Genomic DNA, 6,207 nt, shown 5'->3' with positions numbered 1-6,207 from the left:
CGAGCGGACATGCAGACAAAGGTTTCTGCTCGAGCGTAGACTTACCCGCTCGAGCGTAGACTTACCCGCTCGAGCGTTCTGTAAAACAGTCAAAAGTGTTGGATAGGTGAAATTCACGCTGGATTGGGCACTCGACACCCGCTCGAGCGTAATACACAAGGTCCCGCTCGAGCATAAATTACCCCGCTCGAGCTGACTTAAAAGCAGAACAAAATGCTGGGAGCACGATTTCCACGCTCGAGTGCTAGTCACCCCGCTCGAGCGTGTGTTCAAAATCTGGAATTCCCAGATTTGAACCTCAAGCTCAAATTCAACTTTAGATGCATCAAAACCATACTATTTGGGCCAATTTTCTAGAAAACATTCCAAAACTCAAAGTTTAACATGATTCAAAGCTCAAATGTAAAATCAAAGCCCCAAAGGAAGATCAATTGAGCCCAAATTGAAACTAAATTTCATGAATATGAAGAACATGCAAACATGCATGAATTTAACCAATTCAAAGCTTCCAACACTTGCCCTAATGAGCCAATTCTTACAAAATCAAGATGAAATCATGGTCTACTCTTAAAACATGGACATGCATGTGAGGAATTATGAACTACAACCTCATAACTTCAATATATATATATACATGCATGCAACAATTAAGCTTTAACACAACAATTTGAGCCATAAATTGGCTCTAGTCTTCAACTTTGCTCTGAACCATGCAAGAATCAATTTAAACACAAGAATGAGAAGATGAATTTCTACCTTAAGTCTTGTATTCAAGTATAGAAACTCAATTGCACAAATCTTTAACAATTTCTTCAAGTTCTCTAGCCAATTCTCCAAGTTGAACTCAATTCCTCACACTCCCTCACTCTAGTCGGCTATGGGACTCAAAATGGCTGAAGAAGTTTGTTTGAAAAAGGCTCAAATGTGTTTAGATAGTGGGCCACTAGTGTGGCATTTTGGTGAATAAAGTCAACTGGTGCAATTTATCAATGTTTAATCTAATTTAAGCATACCAAATCACATTTCGGATAAATACACCATAAAATCACATAAATTCTAATGATCATAAATCATTAATCAATTTCGGATTCGGCCGCCGATAAGGCCTTCAATTTGCAGTTTAAAGCATAAAACATGAACAGATAATTAAACAGTCAAACAGATAGAGTTGTAATTTAACTAATATACTCAATCAATTCGGCTTCAGTTTTCAGTCAGTCAGTCAATTAACATATTTAGCCTCAGTTTAATAGTAATCAATGGCTTATCAGTAAACAGTGGTGAGGGTTATTACAGGTCCGGCCCGTTGACAATGTGAATATTCATATTGACATGTTAACATTCACATTGATAAGAGTATAAAATTGGCCCGCGGCCCGGGGCAGACCCGGCCTGGCCCGTTGACAATGTAAATATTCACATTGATAGGAGTGTAAAATTAACCCGCGTCTCGTGGCTGTCCGAAACCCGCCCACGGCCCGTGGACGGCCCGGGGCGGGCCCGGCCTGACCTATTGACAATGTGAATATTCACATTGACATGTTAACATTCACATTGATAAGAGTATAAAATTGGCTAGCGGCCCAGGGCAGGCCCGACCTGGCCCGTTGACAATGTGAATATTCACATTGACATGTTAACATTCACATTGATAAGAGTGTAAAATTAGCCCGCAGCCCGTGGGCGGCCCGAAGCTCGACCTGCAGCCCGAGGCGGGCTTGGCCCGACCCGTGACAATGTGAATATTCACATTGGCATGTTAACATTAACATTGATAGGAGTGTAAAATTTGCCCGCTGCTCGAAGCTTGCCCGCAGCCCAAGATAGGCCCGGTCCGGCCCGTTGACAATATGAATATTCACATTGACATGTTAACATGCACATTGATAGGAATGTAGAATTGGCTCGCGGCCCGTGGGCTGCTCGAAGCCCGCCTACAGCCCGGGGCAGGCTCGTTTGGGTCCGGGCCCGAGCATGTCCGAGACCTTAGGCTAGGGCCTAAGCCATCACTTTGAAGTCTGGCTCGGCCCATCAACCCGCTTAAGGCCCATTCAAGGCTCAGTCCGAAGCCTAGCCCGCCCGAGGCACAATGTATTTTTTTATAGAAAATAATAAAATTTTGGTAGAAAAAATTAACAAGAATTAAAAAAAATAGCTAGGCCTGCCCAAGCCTGACCTAAGCTTGAGGCTAGGCCCATCGGACCGACCCGAGGCTCGATCCATCGGTCCGTCCAAAGCTCGAATACCCTTGTGCTAGGGCTAGGGCCTGGGCCTAATTTTTTGGCTCGTGGACCGGGTCGGCCTGGCTCGGATTTTTTCGTGCACCCACGAGGCTCATTATGGGCCGGCTTGGGCCTCTATGCATTGATGATATGAACATTCACATTGACGATGTGAACATTCACATTATGGGTATTTTGGTAATTATGTCTCCCATAGGATTTATTGAAACATAAGAAAATAATGTGGACTAAATAGAATATAAGTAGATGAAAATGATATTTTGGTCTTTTTACCTCAAATAGGACTTAATGGAATAGTCAAAAAGAACGTAGGCTGCCCGAAGCCCGACCGCGGCCCGGGAAATGCTCGTTTGGGCCCGGGCTCGAGCCTAGTTCGAGACCCTAAGCTAGGGCCTAGCCATCACTTTGAAGCCCGACTCGGCCCATCGGCCCGGTTAAAGCCCATTCAAGGCTCGGTCCGAGGCCTGGCCCGCGCCGAGGCCTAGTGTCTTTTTTTGTAGATAATAATAAAATTTTGGTAAAAAAAATTAAAAAGAATTTAAAAAAATGGCCAGGCCCGTCCAAGCCCGACCCAAGCCTAAGGCTAGGCCCAGGCCCATCGGCCCGACCCGAGGCTCGACCCACTGGCTTGGGCCCAGACCCAAACGAGCCTACCCCGGGTCGCGGGCAGGCTTCGGGCAGCCCACGGGCCGCGGGCCAATTCTACATTTCTATCAATGTACATGTTAACATGTTAATGTGAATATTCACATTGTCAATGGGTCGGGCTAGGCCTACCCCGGGCCGTGGGTAAGCTTCGGGCTGCTGGTAAATTTTACACTCCTATCAATGTTAATGTTAAGATGTCAATGTGAATGTTCACAATGTCACAGGTCGGGCCAAGCCTGCCTCGGGCTGTGGTCGAGCTTCGGGTCGACCACGGGTTGCGGGCCAAATTTACACTCTTATTAATGTGAATATTAACATGTCAATGTGAATATTCACATTGTCAATGGGCCGGATTGGGCTCGCCCTGGGCTGCTTGCCAATTTTATACTTTTATCAATGTGAATGTTAACATGTCAATGTGAATATTCACATTGTTAACAGGCTGGGCCGGGCCCGCCCCGGGCCGCCCACGGGCCGTGGGTGGGTTTCGAGCAGTCACGGGGCGCGGGCTAATTTTACACTCCTATCAATGTGAATGTTAGCATGTCAATGTGAACATTCACATTGTCAATAGGCCGGGTCGAGCCCGCTCCGGGCCGCGGGCCAATTTTATATTTTTATCAATGTGAATGTTAACATGTCAATGTGAATATTCACATTGTCAACGGGCCAGACCGGGCCCGCCCTGGGCCGCCGGCGGGTTTCGCGTTACCACGGGACGCGGGCCAATTTTACACTCCTATTAATGTGAATGTTAACATGTCAATGTGAATATTCACATTGTCAACAGGCCGGGCCTGCCCCGGCTCGCGGGCGGGTTTCGGGCCACCCACGGGTCAATTTTACATTCCTACCAATGTGAATTTTAAAATATGAATGTTCACATCATAATATTGCTAACCCTTTAAAAAATATTTATAAGGGTATCAAAATTAAATATAAGGGCATAAGTGTCCAAGAAAATAGTGTAAATCAAGAAAAATGACTTTATGGAATAAAACTATACATACATGGGACTAAATGGGTTAAAAAATTCATTCATGGACTTTTTGGGTTAAAACACTTCTAAATGGGATTTATCAATAAAAATCCCAAATTACAAACACCCCAAGATTTATTTAAATTATAAATTATTCCTTTAGTTGTAGAAATTACATTATACCCCTAAGGTTTCTAATTTTATAACAAATAGATCATTTTATTAATAAATCAAGTTAATTAACAGTTTTTAAAAATATTAAAATTTTATTTTAATTAATAATTTAGATAATTTTATTATTGTGTAGGTGAACGATTGGAAATTTTACTTTTTCAATTAATTCTGTTAAATAAAAAATTCTGACAGGGAAGTATTTGTAATTTTTCAAACCACAGGAAACAATTTATATTTTAAGCAAACCTCAGGGGGTGTATTTGTAATTTACCCATAAAAAAATACTTTGAGTAAATTACACTTTCCCGTTTTATGTTTGGTCACTTTTCCACTTTGGTCCTTCACATTTCAAGTTTTTTCTAATTTATTCCTAAAGTTAATTTATGTTCTAAATTAGACAAAAAATAATACATTAACAATCACGTAGTATAAAAATATTTTATTATATATAGCTCACATCTCTAACATAAATTTAAACTCCCATATAGTAATATATTTTTTGTGTTATGTGACAGTTATTACGGCATTTTCTGTCTAATTTTGAATAAAAATTAGTTATAGGAGTAAACTGGAAAAAACATAAAAAATAAAGGGCCAAAGTAAGAAAAAATAAATTTTAAGGACTGAAGTAAAAAAATAGTCAAACATAAATTGGGCAAAGTGTAGTTTACTCAAAAGGACTTTTGTACGATCAATTTAAAATACTTCTATATGTTTTGAAACAAATATTTTACTATTTTTTATTTATATTTATTTATTTATTTTTCATGTTTCGGTGCATAAGATTTTTTTCATTTAAGATCATAAAATTTAACGAACTTAAATTACTTAAGGCTATAAAATATTGTAACCTTAAATTACATAAGTTGGACTCACCCATTACACCTTGACTGGTTATAGGGCAAAATAAATGGTGCTCTGAATTTCATGATCTAAAAATTCATACAATGTTAATAAATATGCTTATCATATATCTTAAAATTTAAAAATAAAAATAATTTTATAATCTAAAAATTTATAAAAATATTAATATATAGGATAAATTACACTCACACTCCTTAAGGTTTCCCTTCACTTTTCTCAAATTACACTGCACTTCCTGTCAATGTTTGTCCCTAAACGGAGGTAATAGAAAAGTGATAATGACCTTAATAGCCTCAACTACAAACAAAAAAATCATCATATTACATTACCATTTTCTATACTCTCTCTCTCTCTCTCTCTCTCTCTCTCTTTGTCTTTGCCTCTACTTCCTCTTTCTCTATTAGCCAACTTAGGAGTGTAAAAATGGCCCATGGCCCTTGGGTGTCTCAAAGTCCACCCGCAACATGGCCCGGGCTTAAGCCCAGCCTGAGCTCCTTGGCTTGGGCCATCATTTTGAAACTCGGCCCGACCCGCTTAAGGCCGTAGTTCCCTCGGCCCGTCTGAGGTCTAGTGTCTTTTTTAATGAAAAATAATAAAATTTTGATAGAAAAAATTTAAAAAAACAAAAAAAAATTATCAGGCTCACCCAAGCCTGAGGCCAAGCCCAGGCCCACTGGCTCGGCCCGCCCAAGACCCGCATACCCTTGAGCCTAGGCCTAATTTTTTGGGTTGCGGCCTAGCCCGAATTTTAGCAGAAGCTCGTGAGACCCGACATGGGTCGGGCTGGGCTGAGCTAGATTTACACCCCTAAGCCAACCCAATCAACAAAAGAAACCAACACAATCGCACCTCACCATCCAACACCACAGTGACCTACTTCCCACCATTACCATAACCTCCATAAGGCCACCCCATTCCCCAATACCACATTTCCCCTTCATCCTTCCACATAAATTTTAATTTTTTTAGCTAAATTATTAATTTATTAAAATTAGACTGTATTTACGATATTTTTAAAAAATTATTAATAATATCAAAACAAATAATCTATATAAATATAAGAGAGATACTATCATGGTACTTTTTACAATTTATGAGTGAGAATAAAAAAAGTAAAATTTTATTTTATGTTTCTTATGTATATAATATATATTCAATATGATTTAATGATTTAAATTATTTTAATATCATATAATGACTAATGATTTATACATATTTTATATTTTTATATATTTAGATATATATATATATATATATAGTTTGATTTCGGATTGTTCGGATTGTTCGATATCTTTGTTT

This window comes from Camellia sinensis, chromosome 2, assembly GCF_055761805.1.
Source record: "Camellia sinensis isolate YWXY chromosome 2, ASM5576180v1, whole genome shotgun sequence".
NCBI classification, from domain to species: domain Eukaryota; kingdom Viridiplantae; phylum Streptophyta; class Magnoliopsida; order Ericales; family Theaceae; genus Camellia; species Camellia sinensis.
This window is presented reverse-complemented; position numbering follows the sequence as displayed.